The following is a 17,712-nucleotide window of genomic DNA, read 5'->3' as shown; positions in this document are numbered from 1 at the left end:
CCACCAGGCCACCGGGACCCAGCCCGGGAGTCTGGAATCAAGACCGGGCCTCTTCTTCCTCATGCAGAGGTGGCTCGGGATGCTTCTCGCCTAACTCCCAGTGCCATCTCCTGCTGAAGCAAGCAGCCGGGCAGGCGGATGAGGCAAGCCGCCTGCCCAGCCACCTTCCGCCAGTGGGAGGCGCAAGGACACCCCACCTTTCCAAGCCTCTTCTTCTGGGGCCAAGAGAAGGAGGAAGGAGGCCACCTTGGAAGCAGAGGCGGGAGAGCGGAGTGGAAGAAAGAGGCCAGCCACACACCAAAGGCAAAGGGCTCCATCCTTTTCTCATCTCTCCCGCCCCCCCCCGAGACAGTGCTGAAAGGGGAAGCGAAGGTTGGTCTCGCGGGCGCAGGGGGTGTTGGTGTTTGGGGGGTAAGAGGGAAAGATGTTGTCCACTAGGAAGTGTGCCAAAAGCAGCAATCATGACTAAAAAGCCTACAGCACCCGGTATTCCCAGGCGGTCTCCCATCCAAGTACTAACCAGGCCTGACCCTGCTTAGCTTCCGAGATCAGACGAGATCGGGCGCGTTCAGGGTAGTGTGGCCATAGACGCTTGCTATGCCTGCTCTGACCCATCTTAAGCACAGTGGCGCCAGTGACTCCGCCTACCACCAAGGGAGACGGCAACACAGGCTCGCCTCTCCCTGCCACTCAGCCTGCTTCCACCCAAACAGGACCCACCTCGCACCCCCCAAGTTGCCTCCGCCGCTGCTGCTGCTGCAAGGGCCCAGGCACAGCCCTGTGCCAGAAAGACAGCTGCATTGGCTGGCTGCGCCTGCTGCCAGCTGCAAAGACCCTCTGCGGCGTGCCTCTGGCCCCCGGGATGGTGCTGGAGTCTGCCTGCGAGTCGCAAGCAGGACCACCGGGCCACCGGGACCCAGCCCGGGAGTCTGGAATCAAGACCGGGCCTCTTCCTCCTCATGCAGAGGTGGCTCGGGATGCTTCTCGCCTAACTCCCAGTGCCATCTCCTGCTGAAGCAAGCAGCCGGGCAGGCGGATGAGGCAAGCCGCCTGCCCAGCCACCTTCCGCCAGTGGGAGGCGCAAGGACACCCCACCTTTCCAGGCCTCTTCTTCTGGGGCCAAGAGAAGGAGGAAGGAGGCCACCTTGGAAGCAGAGGCGGGAGAGCGGAGTGGAAGAAAGAGGCCAGCCAAACGCCAAAGGCAAAGGGCTCCATCCTTTTCTCATCTCCCCCCCCCCAGGAGACAGTGCCGAAAGGGGAAGCGAAGGTTGGTTTCGCGGGCGCAGGGGGTGTTGGTGTTTGGGGGGTAAGAGGGAAAGATGTTGTCCACTAGGAAGTGTGCCAAAAGCAGCAATCATGACTAAAAAGCCTACAGCACCCGGTATTCCCAGGCGGTCTCCCATCCAAGTACTAACCAGGCCTGACCCTGCTTAGCTTCCAAGATCAGACGAGATCGGGCGCGTTCAGGGTAGTGTGGCCGTAGACACTTGCTATGCCTGCTCTGACCCATCTTAAGCACAGTGGCGCCAGTGACGCCACCTACCACCAAGGGAGACGGCAACACAGGCTCGCCTCTCCCTGCCGCTCAGCCTGCTTCCACCCAAACAGGACCCACCTCGCACCCCCCAAGTTGCCTCCGCCGCTGCTGCTGCTGCTGCAAGGGCCCAGGCACAGCCCTGTGCCAGAAAGACAGCTGCATTGGCTGGCTGCGCCTGCTGCCAGCTGCAAAGATCCTCTGCGGCGTGCCTCTGGCCCCCGGGATGGTGCTGGAGTCTGCCTGCGAGTCGCAAGCAGGACAACCGGGCCACCGGGACCCAGCCCGGGAGTCTGGAATCAAGACCGGGCCTCTTCCTCCTCATGCAGAGGTGGCTCGGGATGCTTCTCGCCTAACTCCCAGTGCCATCTCCTGCTGAAGCAAGCAGCCGGGCAGGCGGATGAGGCAAGCCGCCTGCCCAGCCACCTTCCGCCAGTGGGAGGCGCAAGGACACCCCACCTTTCCAGGCCTCTTCTTCTGGGGCCAAGAGAAGGAGGAAGGAGGCCACCTTGGAAGCAGAGGCGGGAGAGCGGAGTGGAAGAAAGAGGCCAGCCACACACCAAAGGCAAAGGGCTCCATCCTTTTCTCATCTCTCCCGCCCCCCCCCCGAGACAGTGCTGAAAGGGGAAGCGAAGGTTGGTCTCGCGGGCGCAGGGGGTGTTGGTGTTTGGGGGGTAAGAGGGAAAGATGTTGTCCACTAGGAAGTGTGCCAAAAGCAGCAATCATGACTAAAAAGCCTACAGCACCCGGTATTCCCAGGCGGTCTCCCATCCAAGTACTAACCAGGCCTGACCCTGCTTAGCTTCCGAGATCAGACGAGATCGGGCGCGTTCAGGGTAGTGTGGCCATAGACGCTTGCTATGCCTGCTCTGACCCATCTTAAGCACAGTGGCGCCAGTGACTCCGCCTACCACCAAGGGAGACGGCAACACAGGCTCGCCTCTCCCTGCCACTCAGCCTGCTTCCACCCAAACAGGACCCACCTCGCACCCCCCAAGTTGCCTCCGCCGCTGCTGCTGCTGCAAGGGCCCAGGCACAGCCCTGTGCCAGAAAGACAGCTGCATTGGCTGGCTGCGCCTGCTGCCAGCTGCAAAGACCCTCTGCGGCGTGCCTCTGGCCCCCGGGATGGTGCTGGAGTCTGCCTCCGAGTCGCAAGCAGGACCACCGGGCCACCGGGACCCAGCCCGGGAGTCTGGAATCAAGACCGGGCCTCTTCCTCCTCATGCAGAGGTGGCTCGGGATGCTTCTCGCCTAACTCCCAGTGCCATCTCCTGCTGAAGCAAGCAGCCGGGCAGGCGGATGAGGCAAGCCGCCTGCCCAGCCACCTTCCGCCAGTGGGAGGCGCAAGGACACCCCACCTTTCCAGGCCTCTTCTTCTGGGGCCAAGAGAAGGAGGAAGGAGGCCACCTTGGAAGCAGAGGCGGGAGAGCGGAGTGGAAGAAAGAGGCCAGCCAAACGCCAAAGGCAAAGGGCTCCATCCTTTTCTCATCTCCCCCCCCCCAGGAGACAGTGCCGAAAGGGGAAGCGAAGGTTGGTTTCGCGGGCGCAGGGGGTGTTGGTGTTTGGGGGGTAAGAGGGAAAGATGTTGTCCACTAGGAAGTGTGCCAAAAGCAGCAATCATGACTAAAAAGCCTACAGCACCCGGTATTCCCAGGCGGTCTCCCATCCAAGTACTAACCAGGCCTGACCCTGCTTAGCTTCCAAGATCAGACGAGATCGGGCGCGTTCAGGGTAGTGTGGCCGTAGACACTTGCTATGCCTGCTCTGACCCATCTTAAGCACAGTGGCGCCAGTGACGCCACCTACCACCAAGGGAGACGGCAACACAGGCTCGCCTCTCCCTGCCGCTCAGCCTGCTTCCACCCAAACAGGACCCACCTCGCACCCCCCAAGTTGCCTCCGCCGCTGCTGCTGCTGCTGCAAGGGCCCAGGCACAGCCCTGTGCCAGAAAGACAGCTGCATTGGCTGGCTGCGCCTGCTGCCAGCTGCAAAGACCCTCTGCGGCGTGCCTCTGGCCCCCGGGATGGTGCTGGAGTCTGCCTCCGAGTCGCAAGCAGGACCACCGGGCCACCGGGACCCAGCCCGGGAGTCTGGAATCAAGACCGGGCCTCTTCTTCCTCATGCAGAGGTGGCTCGGGATGCTTCTCGCCTAACTCCCGGTGTCATCTCCTGCTGAAGCAAGCAGCCGGGCAGGCGGATGAGGCAAGCCGCCTGCCCAGCCACCTTCCGCCAGTGGGAGGCGCAAGGACACCCCACCTTTCCAGGCCTCTTCTTCTGGGGCCAAGAGAAGGAGGAAGGAGGCCACCTTGGAAGCAGAGGCGGGAGAGCGGAGTGGAAGAAAGAGGCCAGCCACACGCCAAAGGCAAAGGGCTCCATCCTTTTCTCATCTCTCCCGCCCCCCCCACAGGAGACAGTGCCGAAAGGGGAAGCGAAGGTTGGTTTCGCGGGCGCAGGGGGTGTTGGTGTTTGGGGGGTAAGAGGGAAAGATGTTGTCCACTAGGAAGTGTGCCAAAAGCAGCAATCATGACTAAAAAGCCTACAGCACCCGGTATTCCCAGGCGGTCTCCCATCCAAGTACTAACCAGGCCTGACCCTGCTTAGCTTCCGAGATCAGACGAGATCGGGCGCGTTCAGGGTAGTGTGGCCGTAGACGCTTGCTATGCCTGCTCTGACCCATCTTAAGCACAGTGGCGCCAGTGACTCCGCCTACCACCAAGGGAGACAGCAACACAGGCTCGCCTCTCCCTGCCGCTCAGCCTGCTTCCACTCAAACAGGACCCACCTCGCACCCCCCAAGTTGCCTCCGCCGCTGCTGCTGCTGCTGCTGCAAGGGCCCAGGCACAGCCCTGTGCCAGAAAGACAGCTGCATTGGCTGGCTGCGCCTGCTGCCAGCTGCAAAGACCCTCTGCGGCGTGCCTCTGGCCCCCGGGATGGTGCTGGAGTCTGCCTCCGAGTCGCAAGCAGGACTACCGGGCCACCGGGACCCAGCCCGGGAGTCTGGAATCAAGACCGGGCCTCTTCTTCCTCATGCAGAGGTGGCTCGGGATGCTTCTCGCCTAACTCCCAGTGCCATCTCCTGCTGAAGCAAGCAGCCGGGCAGGCGGATGAGGCAAGCCGCCTGCCCAGCCACCTTCCGCCAGTGGGAGGCGCAAGGACACCCCACCTTTCCAAGCCTCTTCTTCTGGGGCCAAGAGAAGGAGGAAGGAGGCCACCTTGGAAGCAGAGGCGGGAGAGCGGAGTGGAAGAAAGAGGCCAGCCACACACCAAAGGCAAAGGGCTCCATCCTTTTCTCATCTCTCCCGCCCCCCCCCCGATACAGTGCTGAAAGGGGAAGCGAAGGTTGGTCTCGCGGGCGCAGGGGGTGTTGGTGTTTGGGGGGTAAGAGGGAAAGATGTTGTCCACTAGGAAGTGTGCCAAAAGCAGCAATCATGACTAAAAAGCCTACAGCACCCGGTATTCCCAGGCGGTCTCCCATCCAAGTACTAACCAGGCCTGACCCTGCTTAGCTTCCGAGATCAGACGAGATCGGGCGCGTTCAGGGTAGTGTGGCCGTAGACGCTTGCTATGCCTGCTCTGACCCATCTTAAGCACAGTGGCGCCAGTGACTCCGCCTACCACCAAGGGAGACGGCAACACAGGCTCGCCTCTCCCTGCCACTCAGCCTGCTTCCACCCAAACAGGACCCACCTCGCACCCCCCAAGTTGCCTCCGCCGCTGCTGCTGCTGCTGCAAGGGCCCAGGCACAGCCCTGTGCCAGAAAGACAGCTGCATTGGCTGGCTGCGCCTGCTGCCAGCTGCAAAGACCCTCTGCGGCGTGCCTCTGGCCCCCGGGATGGTGCTGGAGTCTGCCTGCGAGTCGCAAGCAGGACCACCGGGCCACCGGGACCCAGCCCGGGAGTCTGGAATCAAGACCGGGCCTCTTCTTCCTCATGCAGAGGTGGCTCGGGATGCTTCTCGCCTAACTCCCGGTGCCATCTCCTGCTGAAGCAAGCAGCCGGGCAGGCGGATGAGGCAAGCCGCCTGCCCAGCCACCTTCCGCCAGTGGGAGGCGCAAGGACACCCCACCTTTCCAGGCCTCTTCTTCTGGGGCCAAGAGAAGGAGGAAGGAGGCCACCTTGGAAGCAGAGGCGGGAGAGCGGAGTGGAAGAAAGAGGCCAGCCACACACCAAAGGCAAAGGGCTCCATCCTTTTCTCATCTCTCCCGCCCCCCCCCCGAGACAGTGCTGAAAGGGGAAGCGAAGGTTGGTTTCGCGGGCGCAGGGGGTGTTGGTGTTTGGGGGGTAAGAGGGAAAGATGTTGTCCACTAGGAAGTGTGCCAAAAGCAGCAATCATGACTAAAAAGCCTACAGCACCCGGTATTCCCAGGCGGTCTCCCATCCAAGTACTAACCAGGCCTGACCCTGCTTAGCTTCCAAGATCAGACGAGATCGGGCGCGTTCAGGGTAGTGTGACCGTAGACACTTGCTATGCCTGCTCTGACCCATCTTAAGCACAGTGGCGCCAGTGACTCCGCCTACCACCAAGGGAGACGGCAACACAGGCTCGCCTCTCCCTGCCGCTCAGCCTGCTTCCACCCAAACAGGACCCACCTCGCACCCCCCAAGTTGCCTCCGCCGCTGCTGCTGCTGCTGCAAGGGCCCAGGCACAGCCCTGTGCCAGAAAGACAGCTGCATTGGCTGGCTGCTCCTGCTGCCAGCTGCAAAGACCCTCTGCGGCGTGCCTCTGGCCCCCGGGATGGTGCTGGAGTCTGCCTCCGAGTCGCAAGCAGGACTACCGGGCCACCGGGACCCAGCCCGGGAGTCTGGAATCAAGACCGGGCCTCTTCTTCCTCATGCAGAGGTGGCTCGGGATGCTTCTCGCCTAACTCCCAGTGCCATCTCCTGCTGAAGCAAGCAGCCGGGCAGGCGGATGAGGCAAGCCGCCTGCCCAGCCACCTTCCGCCAGTGGGAGGCGCAAGGACACCCCACCTTTCCAAGCCTCTTCTTCTGGGGCCAAGAGAAGGAGGAAGGAGGCCACCTTGGAAGCAGAGGCGGGAGAGCGGAGTGGAAGAAAGAGGCCAGCCACACGCCAAAGGCAAAGGGCTCCATCCTTTTCTCATCTCCCCCCCCCAGGAGACAGTGCCGAAAGGGGAAGCGAAGGTTGGTTTCGCGGGCGCAGGGGGTGTTGGTGTTTGGGGGGTAAGAGGGAAAGATGTTGTCCACTAGGAAGTGTGCCAAAAGCAGCAATCATGACTAAAAAGCCTACAGCACCCGGTATTCCCAGGCGGTCTCCCATCCAAGTACTAACCAGGCCTGACCCTGCTTAGCTTCCGAGATCAGACGAGATCGGGCGCGTTCAGGGTAGTGTGGCCGTAGACGCTTGCTATGCCTGCTCTGACCCATCTTAAGCACAGTGGCGCCAGTGACTCCGCCTACCACCAAGGGAGACAGCAACACAGGCTCGCCTCTCCCTGCCGCTCAGCCTGCTTCCACTCAAACAGGACCCACCTCGCACCCCCCAAGTTGCCTCCGCCGCTGCTGCTGCTGCTGCTGCAAGGGCCCAGGCACAGCCCTGTGCCAGAAAGACAGCTGCATTGGCTGGCTGCGCCTGCTGCCAGCTGCAAAGACCCTCTGCGGCGTGCCTCTGGCCCCCGGGATGGTGCTGGAGTCTGCCTCCGAGTCGCAAGCAGGACTACCGGGCCACCGGGACCCAGCCCGGGAGTCTGGAATCAAGACCGGGCCTCTTCTTCCTCATGCAGAGGTGGCTCGGGATGCTTCTCGCCTAACTCCCAGTGCCATCTCCTGCTGAAGCAAGCAGCCGGGCAGGCGGATGAGGCAAGCCGCCTGCCCAGCCACCTTCCGCCAGTGGGAGGCGCAAGGACACCCCACCTTTCCAAGCCTCTTCTTCTGGGGCCAAGAGAAGGAGGAAGGAGGCCACCTTGGAAGCAGAGGCGGGAGAGCGGAGTGGAAGAAAGAGGCCAGCCACACACCAAAGGCAAAGGGCTCCATCCTTTTCTCATCTCTCCCGCCCCCCCCCCGATACAGTGCTGAAAGGGGAAGCGAAGGTTGGTCTCGCGGGCGCAGGGGGTGTTGGTGTTTGGGGGGTAAGAGGGAAAGATGTTGTCCACTAGGAAGTGTGCCAAAAGCAGCAATCATGACTAAAAAGCCTACAGCACCCGGTATTCCCAGGCGGTCTCCCATCCAAGTACTAACCAGGCCTGACCCTGCTTAGCTTCCGAGATCAGACGAGATCGGGCGCGTTCAGGGTAGTGTGGCCGTAGACGCTTGCTATGCCTGCTCTGACCCATCTTAAGCACAGTGGCGCCAGTGACTCCGCCTACCACCAAGGGAGACGGCAACACAGGCTCGCCTCTCCCTGCCACTCAGCCTGCTTCCACCCAAACAGGACCCACCTCGCACCCCCCAAGTTGCCTCCGCCGCTGCTGCTGCTGCTGCAAGGGCCCAGGCACAGCCCTGTGCCAGAAAGACAGCTGCATTGGCTGGCTGCGCCTGCTGCCAGCTGCAAAGACCCTCTGCGGCGTGCCTCTGGCCCCCGGGATGGTGCTGGAGTCTGCCTGCGAGTCGCAAGCAGGACCACCGGGCCACCGGGACCCAGCCCGGGAGTCTGGAATCAAGACCGGGCCTCTTCTTCCTCATGCAGAGGTGGCTCGGGATGCTTCTCGCCTAACTCCCGGTGCCATCTCCTGCTGAAGCAAGCAGCCGGGCAGGCGGATGAGGCAAGCCGCCTGCCCAGCCACCTTCCGCCAGTGGGAGGCGCAAGGACACCCCACCTTTCCAGGCCTCTTCTTCTGGGGCCAAGAGAAGGAGGAAGGAGGCCACCTTGGAAGCAGAGGCGGGAGAGCGGAGTGGAAGAAAGAGGCCAGCCACACACCAAAGGCAAAGGGCTCCATCCTTTTCTCATCTCTCCCGCCCCCCCCCCGAGACAGTGCTGAAAGGGGAAGCGAAGGTTGGTTTCGCGGGCGCAGGGGGTGTTGGTGTTTGGGGGGTAAGAGGGAAAGATGTTGTCCACTAGGAAGTGTGCCAAAAGCAGCAATCATGACTAAAAAGCCTACAGCACCCGGTATTCCCAGGCGGTCTCCCATCCAAGTACTAACCAGGCCTGACCCTGCTTAGCTTCCAAGATCAGACGAGATCGGGCGCGTTCAGGGTAGTGTGACCGTAGACACTTGCTATGCCTGCTCTGACCCATCTTAAGCACAGTGGCGCCAGTGACTCCGCCTACCACCAAGGGAGACGGCAACACAGGCTCGCCTCTCCCTGCCGCTCAGCCTGCTTCCACCCAAACAGGACCCACCTCGCACCCCCCAAGTTGCCTCCGCCGCTGCTGCTGCTGCTGCAAGGGCCCAGGCACAGCCCTGTGCCAGAAAGACAGCTGCATTGGCTGGCTGCTCCTGCTGCCAGCTGCAAAGACCCTCTGCGGCGTGCCTCTGGCCCCCGGGATGGTGCTGGAGTCTGCCTCCGAGTCGCAAGCAGGACTACCGGGCCACCGGGACCCAGCCCGGGAGTCTGGAATCAAGACCGGGCCTCTTCTTCCTCATGCAGAGGTGGCTCGGGATGCTTCTCGCCTAACTCCCAGTGCCATCTCCTGCTGAAGCAAGCAGCCGGGCAGGCGGATGAGGCAAGCCGCCTGCCCAGCCACCTTCCGCCAGTGGGAGGCGCAAGGACACCCCACCTTTCCAAGCCTCTTCTTCTGGGGCCAAGAGAAGGAGGAAGGAGGCCACCTTGGAAGCAGAGGCGGGAGAGCGGAGTGGAAGAAAGAGGCCAGCCACACGCCAAAGGCAAAGGGCTCCATCCTTTTCTCATCTCCCCCCCCCAGGAGACAGTGCCGAAAGGGGAAGCGAAGGTTGGTTTCGCGGGCGCAGGGGGTGTTGGTGTTTGGGGGGTAAGAGGGAAAGATGTTGTCCACTAGGAAGTGTGCCAAAAGCAGCAATCATGACTAAAAAGCCTACAGCACCCGGTATTCCCAGGCGGTCTCCCATCCAAGTACTAACCAGGCCTGACCCTGCTTAGCTTCCAAGATCAGACAAGATCGGGCGCGTTCAGGGTAGTGTGGCCGTAGACGCTTGCTATGCCTGCTCTGACCCATCTTAAGCACAGTGGCGCCAGTGACTCCGCCTACCACCAAGGGAGACGGCAAGACAGGCTCGCCTCTCCCTGCCGCTCAGCCTGCTTCCACCCAAACAGGACCCACCTCGCACCCCCCAAGTTGCCTCCGCCGCTGCTGCTGCTGCTGCAAGGGCCCAGGCACAGCCCTGTGCCAGAAAGACAGCTGCATTGTCTGGCTGCGCCTGCTGCCAGCTGCAAAGACCCTCTGCGGCGTGCCTCTGGCCCCCGGGATGGTGCTGGAGTCTGCCTCCGAGTCGCAAGCAGGACCACCGGGCCACCGGGACCCAGCCCGGGAGTCTGGAATCAAGACCGGGCCTCTTCCTCCTCATGCAGAGGTGGCTCGGGATGCTTCTCGCCTAACTCCCAGTGCCATCTCCTGCTGAAGCAAGCAGCCGGGCAGGCGGATGAGGCAAGCCGCCTGCCCAGCCACCTTCTGCCAGTGGGAGGCGCAAGGACACCCCACCTTTCCAAGCCTCTTCTTCTGGGGCCAAGAGAAGGAGGAAGGAGGCCACCTTGGAAGCAGAGGCGGGAGAGCGGAGTGGAAGAAAGAGGCCAGCCACACGCCAAAGGCAAAGGGCTCCATCCTTTTCTCATCTCCCCCCCCCAGGAGACAGTGCCGAAAGGGGAAGCGAAGGTTGGTTTCGCGGGCGCAGGGGGTGTTGGTGTTTGGGGGGTAAGAGGGAAAGATGTTGTCCACTAGGAAGTGTGCCAAAAGCAGCAATCATGACTAAAAAGCCTACAGCACCCGGTATTCCCAGGCGGTCTCCCATCCAAGTACTAACCAGGCCTGACCCTGCTTAGCTTCCGAGATCAGACGAGATCGGGCGCGTTCAGGGTAGTGTGGCCGTAGACGCTTGCTATGCCTGCTCTGACCCATCTTAAGCACAGTGGCGCCAGTGACTCCGCCTACCACCAAGGGAGACGGCAACACAGGCTCGCCTCTCCCTGCCGCTCAGCCTGCTTCCACTCAAACAGGACCCACCTCGCACCCCCCAAGTTGCCTCCGCCGCTGCTGCTGCTGCTGCTGCAAGGGCCCAGGCACAGCCCTGTGCCAGAAAGACAGCTGCATTGGCTGGCTGCGCCTGCTGCCAGCTGCAAAGACCCTCTGCGGCGTGCCTCTGGCCCCCGGGATGGTGCTGGAGTCTGCCTCCGAGTCGCAAGCAGGACTACCGGGCCACCGGGACCCAGCCCGGGAGTCTGGAATCAAGACCGGGCCTCTTCTTCCTCATGCAGAGGTGGCTCGGGATGCTTCTCGCCTAACTCCCAGTGCCATCTCCTGCTGAAGCAAGCAGCCGGGCAGGCGGATGAGGCAAGCCGCCTGCCCAGCCACCTTCCGCCAGTGGGAGGCGCAAGGACACCCCACCTTTCCAAGCCTCTTCTTCTGGGGCCAAGAGAAGGAGGAAGGAGGCCACCTTGGAAGCAGAGGCGGGAGAGCGGAGTGGAAGAAAGAGGCCAGCCACACACCAAAGGCAAAGGGCTCCATCCTTTTCTCATCTCTCCCGCCCCCCCCCCCGAGACAGTGCTGAAAGGGGAAGCGAAGGTTGGTCTCGCGGGCGCAGGGGGTGTTGGTGTTTGGGGGGTAAGAGGGAAAGATGTTGTCCACTAGGAAGTGTGCCAAAAGCAGCAATCATGACTAAAAAGCCTACAGCACCCGGTATTCCCAGGCGGTCTCCCATCCAAGTACTAACCAGGCCTGACCCTGCTTAGCTTCCGAGATCAGACGAGATCGGGCGCGTTCAGGGTAGTGTGGCCGTAGACGCTTGCTATGCCTGCTCTGACCCATCTTAAGCACAGTGGCGCCAGTGACTCCGCCTACCACCAAGGGAGACGGCAACACAGGCTCGCCTCTCCCTGCCACTCAGCCTGCTTCCACCCAAACAGGACCCACCTCGCACCCCCCAAGTTGCCTCCGCCGCTGCTGCTGCTGCTGCAAGGGCCCAGGCACAGCCCTGTGCCAGAAAGACAGCTGCATTGGCTGGCTGCGCCTGCTGCCAGCTGCAAAGACCCTCTGCGGCGTGCCTCTGGCCCCCGGGATGGTGCTGGAGTCTGCCTGCGAGTCGCAAGCAGGACCACCGGGCCACCGGGACCCAGCCCGGGAGTCTGGAATCAAGACCGGGCCTCTTCTTCCTCATGCAGAGGTGGCTCGGGATGCTTCTCGCCTAACTCCCGGTGCCATCTCCTGCTGAAGCAAGCAGCCGGGCAGGCGGATGAGGCAAGCCGCCTGCCCAGCCACCTTCCGCCAGTGGGAGGCGCAAGGACACCCCACCTTTCCAGGCCTCTTCTTCTGGGGCCAAGAGAAGGAGGAAGGAGGCCACCTTGGAAGCAGAGGCGGGAGAGCGGAGTGGAAGAAAGAGGCCAGCCACACACCAAAGGCAAAGGGCTCCATCCTTTTCTCATCTCTCCCGCCCCCCCCCCCGAGACAGTGCTGAAAGGGGAAGCGAAGGTTGGTCTCGCGGGCGCAGGGGGTGTTGGTGTTTGGGGGGTAAGAGGGAAAGATGTTGTCCACTAGGAAGTGTGCCAAAAGCAGCAATCATGACTAAAAAGCCTACAGCACCCGGTATTCCCAGGCAGTCTCCCATCCAAATACTAACCAGGCCTGACCCTGCTTAGCTTCCAAGATCAGACGAGATCGGGCTCGTTCTGGGTAGTGTGGCCGTAGACACTTGCTATGCCTGCTCTGACCCAGCTTAAGCACAGTGGCGCCAGTGACTCCACCTACCACCAAGGGAGACGGCAACCCAGGCTCGCCTCTCCCTGCCACTCAGCTTGCTTCCACCCAAACAGGACCCACCACGCACCCCCCAAGTTGCCGCCGCCGCTGCTGCTGCAAGGGCCCAGGCACAGCCCTGTGCCAGAAAGACAGCTGCATGCCCCCAGTAGAAGACCCCTGGAAAAGTGTGGTTTACCTGCACCTCCCACTGGCTGAGGATGGCTTGGCTGGCTGCTCTCTTGATCCATCTGCCCCTGTTGTTGAAGTTACTGCTTTTGAAAAGAACCTGCATTCTTAGTTTGTGCAGTTGTTGATCTTTAAGTATTTTATTGTTGCTGCTTTGGGTCCCATCAGTAATAAGGTTTAGGATTTCTGTAATTGATCTATTTAGATCTACTTGTGATTTTCTTTCATTCAATGCCAACACAGTATTTAATGTTTCTTTTGGAATGTGCTGTCTCGTGAAATAAAAGCCTCCCTATCTCGACAGTTGTAATAAAGTCTTTAAAGATGCCTCTGTACACCCAGGCTTTTAATTAATATTGTTTTAACTGTTTTAAGTATTATTTTAATTTTTTACATTGTTTTAATGTTTAAACTTTTTGTTTTTGTTTTAACTAATGTTTTACGTTCTGTTTTTATTGTGTTGTAAACCATCCAGAGATGTAAGTTTTGAGTGTCATAAAGATATGTTAAATAAATAAATTAAATTAAAATAAATTATAGAAATCACTAACAGCTTAATTAACCTTCTCCACTAACTAGAATCGGTTCCATAGTTTCCCCCCTAGATGGTGCTAAGCCTTCAGCTTTCCGAAGAGTCCTGCACAAATGCATGTTTTATATATAGCATGTTCTGATTTCTGAGAGCATTTCTAGATTATGGTGGGCAGTGTTGTGTGTAATTTTATCTTGGATATTTTGTAGTACCCAGCCTTTTCCCCTTATTACTTCTCTCCTCTATATATTGAATAATATGTCTGTGTACTCAAACTATCATGTCCTGTTCTACTGAGTATACAATATCCCCTGTGGTTAAAGCCTTCGTATACTGAGATGTTTTTTGCCCTTATTTTCATGGCTTTTTGTATTGAAGTGCATAAGAAATGGAGTTCCTACACTCAGTAGTTGTTGCTGTCAGTCTTTCCCTTTCTACTTAAGTCAGTGAGTTTTCCTTCCTCATTAGATATAGGCAACTAAGTAAAGCTCTTTCCAGGGACAAGGATCAATTTACCACCTCGCCTCGGTGGGCCCACCCATGGGCCAGGGTCCACAACCTTTTTTCCCTATTGCACCTAGGTAATGTTGGTGCCTGGACCTAAAGGCCTTTGGAGCCCGCCCACACCTGCAAGATAAGCATCACCCAGCAACATACACACACATTGTGACACACGTAGTATGCTTGACACCTAGGTCCTTGAGTGCACAAATAGCAGCTGAACTCACAAGAATGTAATTATATAAAACACATATATTTATGCAAATATGCATTAGCAGAAAGATTTCAACACGCAACTTAACATAGACATATCCCACATATTTCTTTCCCCACGCCATGCTCTCTGTTTTCCATCTAAGAATTCCTGTCTACCTCATAATTGCACTTGCTGGCCGCAATCCTATACACACTTTCCGGTTAGTAAACCCATTAAATATAGTGGGACTTCCTTCCATTTAAAAACGGTATACTGTATTGCTCAGACCACCATTTCCCCCTTTCCGAGCTTCAAATATTTATGTTATATTGCTGTTTTTACACTGTTTGATTGCTAGCTGGGGGCAGCATGAACAATCTAGCACAAGGCCAGAGCCGGATTACCCTAGTTGCAAATGTAGCATTTGCTATGAGTCCCGCATTTTCAAGGGCCCCGCACTAAATGCTTACAAGTTTTTCTCTTATTCCTATAACCTCCTCTCCTGTCTGGAGATCTCTCCTCCTCTCTGCTTCTGCAATCCACCTTAGGTGGGAAAAGAGCCGTTGCGGTCTTAGTGCTCACCAGTCACCCAGCCCTCACAGCTTCACTCATTCCTGTTGAAGGGAAAGTTTGCTTTGCTGCCCAGGCAGTGTCCAAACGACGAAAAGCCCGAAGGAAATAGCCTGTCCATTTCTTGGAAATTTCTTGTCATGCTCGCTTTCCTTACGATGCCGGATGAGATGGTGATGCCTATGTCCCACCGCCCCACCCCCGTACCTGAAAGATGCCAATAGCCTTATCCAGTGTTTGCACATTAAAATAGTAGCTTTTTAAAAAGCTGATCCAAGGAAAAACCATCTGCTGTTAATATCAGAGCAAGATTTACTCTGGGGATGAATTTGAATATTTGTTTTCATTTGTTTTATTCATTCATTCATTCATTCACAACTCAAGTGAATTACTTTACTATGCAAGTAAATAATTTATGTTTTAATATTTATGTGCATTTTAAAAAATTTTTAGGGCCCCCTTATAACATATGCTACAGGCCCCACACTAGCTTAATCTGGCCCTGCACAAGGCCAGTTTTATCATTATTATATAGTGATGAAACTATTCTCCTTTAAAATAGTTTTTTAGTCTATTACTAAAACGCCTATTAGAAATCACTAAAATGCCTGTGACTGTTTTATTTAATGACAAACTGGGATGCCAAAATTTCAGGTATTGTGACCCTTTCAGAGGGTTTTGTTCCACCCATATTTCAAACAAATAATTTTGAAACCTTTTTGTTTTGTCTCAGATTTGAACAAAGGTTGAAGGCATGCTAATTATTTGGAGGAACATGATGTAACCCAAACTGCACTACTGGGGTCACTCCATCTCACAACCTTTTTATTTCTTGGCAGAGTGCTATCAAATTTGCATGCATGGGTTACTTTTCTGAGGCAATGGTGCCCCTCAAACTTTAGAGAAATAGCTCCAGTGGTTTCCATGCAGGCATACTTTAACATTTTGAGGTCTTTTGTCATTTAATTCACTGTGATCACAATAATCATTTGTTTGTTTTCTTTAAAAGTCCCACTTGTTTCCCCCAAATTCATGGTAAATAAATAGTGAATACAGAATAAATGTATTAAGTGAATTGGGGTTTTTATAGGAGTAGTGATTAAAAACCACAGGATGTGTTTGATGTCATGCAGATGGCTGTAAAATTCACCATAACAATCAGTGGTCAAGGTAATAAAACACCATCTGGAAGGGCCTCTAAAATGTTGGTACTTGACTTTTAAAGAGAGAGAGGCAATTCTCATGATCAGTGGAAAGTGGGCTAAGGGAGCTTAGCCTGCTTTCCACGGACCATGGGAACTACCGGGCCAGCCCGGTTTCCCCAAAGCAGGTAACCCGCTTAAATATCCCTCCCCTTAGCCCAGGTTAGCGGAGCGAGTGCATTCCAATCGTGTATTGCGCCATGGCAACGGTTGACGCCATCTCGTTTGGTGGCAACTCGGGACCGGGCAACTCAGGACCGGGACCAGGGCTTTGGAACACGCTCCCTGCTGAAATAAGAGCATCTCCTTCTCTGTTTGCTTTTAGGAGGACCCTGAAGACTTACCTGTTTTCCCAGGGTTTTAACTGAAATGTAAATTTTAATCTACATTTTTATCTATTGTGATTTGTATCTGTTTTTATGAATTTTAAATGTTTTACATTTTATATTATGTTTTAATTGTACATTGCCTAGAGATTTCTATATTAGGTGGTATAGAAATTCAATAGACAAATAAAATAATACTCCCTGAAATAGCTTTCTCCTGACAGAACCTCCCTCTTTAATGACTTGGCTAAAATTCTGTGTGCTCCTTCCAAGAAGTAGGCAGTGGTAAAGTGTTTGAGGCTGAGGCCTATGAGGCTTTGAGGCTGAGCCTACCCTAAAATAAATTAAATAAAAAAATATATCATCTACCAGAAACCTACAACCAGGAATCCCAAAAATATATTGTATCGTCGTATTTCCTGATTCCAGTTACATCTGCAACGTTGTCTTGAACTACAACTAGACCACACCCTGTGTTCATGAGGCTGACGAAATCCAGCCTCTATTAGGAAGCTCCATATAGTGGAGGAGCTAGTGATCAGCAGGTGGAGGCCATGGTGGGGGAGCCTTTGCCCAGCTTCGTCTGGTGCGCCACCTGCAACCTTACCTTGCTGACCTGGACCAGCAGGCCCTGCCAACTGTGACTCATGCCCTTGCCTTTGAAGATGACTCAGAAGCTTCAGCTGGCCCAAATTGCCACAGCCCGGCTGCTTATGGGCAGCAGAAAATATGACTATGTTTCAGCTTTGTTGCAGTCACTGCTTTGGTTGCCAGTTCGCTTCCGGGTCCAATTCAAAGTGCTGGTTATCACCTATAGAACCCTTCAGGGTTTGGTGCCTGTGTACCTTCAGGACCACCTCTCCCATCCAATTAGTCCTTTTAATTGATGTACAGCCCAACCTGAAAACCCATGATTCTCCTTCCCTCCCTTTCTAGAGAGGAAGTCTCGTTAACCACAATGAGGTTTACATCTGAGTAAACATGAATGGAAGTGGGGTTTTATTTAAAAAAAATAAAAATATAAGGTGGAAACTAGTAACAGTGATAATGCTGGCCTCAGTTTAAGGGGAAAAAACACTACAAAGGAGACCACAAGTAAAGGGACAAAGTTGTGCTCAGGTGCAGATGAGAGAGGGCAGGCCCTTCAGAGCCAGCTCTCTGATATGTCACCACCTAGCCATAACACCACTGTTCCTCAGACCCAGACAAGTAGCACTGTGGTCTGCTTACACCTTTGCTCATCATACAATGTATTCGCTGTTCTGACCAATAGAAAAAGAGAGGTGTTTTAGAGAGAGAGAGAGTGCAAAATGCATACACGAGATGCAGGTGATGTTATAAAGACAAGTCATGGAATTCCCCCTCACCTTCAGTGTTCATGATGGAATACATACACCGATGTCTGGAAAGGCCCTGAGTTTACTCAAATACTGATGAATAAAACTTGGATGGAAAAATGGTTGTTTCTTTAAAGGCATTCTGAATGAAAGGGTGCAAAGAATTTCATCTTCTGCTGCTTAATTTGCAAATTAAGTATAAAGGCTACCAATACTTTCCAAACATGTCAATGTGTTTTCTTGGGGTTCTTTGTGTTCCTGGTGGGAAATATCATCCGTTGGGCGAGGTCATCAGGAGATGTTGTGCAGGGTGTTATCAGTATGCCGATGACACCTAAATCTATTTCTCCTTATCATCATCAGTAAATGGCATTCATTCCCTAAATGTCTACCTACAGGCAGTAATGGGCTGGATGAGGAATAACAATTGAAGCTGAATCCAAGCAAGACAGAGGTGCTCATTGCAGGGGATCGGAATTTGAGGGATGAATTAGATCTTTCTGTGCTGGATGG

General features: G+C 55.9%; 13 non-coding genes and 1 pseudogene across 13 annotated transcripts; all 14 read right to left on the bottom strand.

The window, feature by feature from the left end:
• Nucleotides 1-471: 471 nt before the first annotated feature.
• LOC128352740 (5S ribosomal RNA) lies at nucleotides 472-590 on the bottom strand. The gene has a single exon (XR_008320634.1). It is a non-coding gene; the product is annotated as a 5S ribosomal RNA (ribosomal RNA).
• A 776-nt stretch (nucleotides 591-1,366) lies between these two features.
• Nucleotides 1,367-1,485, bottom strand: LOC128352564 (5S ribosomal RNA). Its single transcript, XR_008320494.1, has one exon. It is a non-coding gene; the product is annotated as a 5S ribosomal RNA (ribosomal RNA).
• A 783-nt stretch (nucleotides 1,486-2,268) lies between these two features.
• On the bottom strand, nucleotides 2,269-2,387 carry LOC128352739 (5S ribosomal RNA). The gene has a single exon (XR_008320633.1). It is a non-coding gene; the product is annotated as a 5S ribosomal RNA (ribosomal RNA).
• A 776-nt stretch (nucleotides 2,388-3,163) lies between these two features.
• Nucleotides 3,164-3,282, bottom strand: LOC128352563 (5S ribosomal RNA). Its single transcript, XR_008320493.1, has one exon. It is a non-coding gene; the product is annotated as a 5S ribosomal RNA (ribosomal RNA).
• Nucleotides 3,283-4,067: 785 nt separating this feature from the next.
• LOC128352579 (5S ribosomal RNA) lies at nucleotides 4,068-4,186 on the bottom strand. The gene has a single exon (XR_008320508.1). It is a non-coding gene; the product is annotated as a 5S ribosomal RNA (ribosomal RNA).
• A 786-nt stretch (nucleotides 4,187-4,972) lies between these two features.
• Nucleotides 4,973-5,091, bottom strand: LOC128352568 (5S ribosomal RNA). The gene has a single exon (XR_008320497.1). It is a non-coding gene; the product is annotated as a 5S ribosomal RNA (ribosomal RNA).
• Nucleotides 5,092-5,874: 783 nt separating this feature from the next.
• Nucleotides 5,875-5,993, bottom strand: LOC128352591 (5S ribosomal RNA). Its single transcript, XR_008320520.1, has one exon. It is a non-coding gene; the product is annotated as a 5S ribosomal RNA (ribosomal RNA).
• A 778-nt stretch (nucleotides 5,994-6,771) lies between these two features.
• On the bottom strand, nucleotides 6,772-6,890 carry LOC128352744 (5S ribosomal RNA). Its single transcript, XR_008320639.1, has one exon. It is a non-coding gene; the product is annotated as a 5S ribosomal RNA (ribosomal RNA).
• A 786-nt stretch (nucleotides 6,891-7,676) lies between these two features.
• On the bottom strand, nucleotides 7,677-7,795 carry LOC128352732 (5S ribosomal RNA). Its single transcript, XR_008320627.1, has one exon. It is a non-coding gene; the product is annotated as a 5S ribosomal RNA (ribosomal RNA).
• Nucleotides 7,796-8,578: 783 nt separating this feature from the next.
• LOC128352589 (5S ribosomal RNA) lies at nucleotides 8,579-8,697 on the bottom strand. Its single transcript, XR_008320518.1, has one exon. It is a non-coding gene; the product is annotated as a 5S ribosomal RNA (ribosomal RNA).
• Nucleotides 8,698-9,475: 778 nt separating this feature from the next.
• On the bottom strand, nucleotides 9,476-9,594 carry LOC128352593 (5S ribosomal RNA). The gene has a single exon (XR_008320522.1). It is a non-coding gene; the product is annotated as a 5S ribosomal RNA (ribosomal RNA).
• Nucleotides 9,595-10,372: 778 nt separating this feature from the next.
• On the bottom strand, nucleotides 10,373-10,491 carry LOC128352721 (5S ribosomal RNA). The gene has a single exon (XR_008320614.1). It is a non-coding gene; the product is annotated as a 5S ribosomal RNA (ribosomal RNA).
• A 787-nt stretch (nucleotides 10,492-11,278) lies between these two features.
• LOC128352668 (5S ribosomal RNA) lies at nucleotides 11,279-11,397 on the bottom strand. Its single transcript, XR_008320565.1, has one exon. It is a non-coding gene; the product is annotated as a 5S ribosomal RNA (ribosomal RNA).
• A 784-nt stretch (nucleotides 11,398-12,181) lies between these two features.
• On the bottom strand, nucleotides 12,182-12,300 carry LOC128352610 (uncharacterized; annotated as a pseudogene).
• Nucleotides 12,301-17,712: the final 5,412 nt, after the last annotated feature.

The sequence above is a fragment of the Hemicordylus capensis genome, chromosome 3 (genome assembly GCF_027244095.1).
Source record: "Hemicordylus capensis ecotype Gifberg chromosome 3, rHemCap1.1.pri, whole genome shotgun sequence".
Taxonomy (NCBI): domain Eukaryota; kingdom Metazoa; phylum Chordata; class Lepidosauria; order Squamata; family Cordylidae; genus Hemicordylus; species Hemicordylus capensis.
The sequence above is the reverse complement of the archived record's forward strand: the minus strand, read 5'-3'. Positions and strand labels throughout refer to the sequence as shown.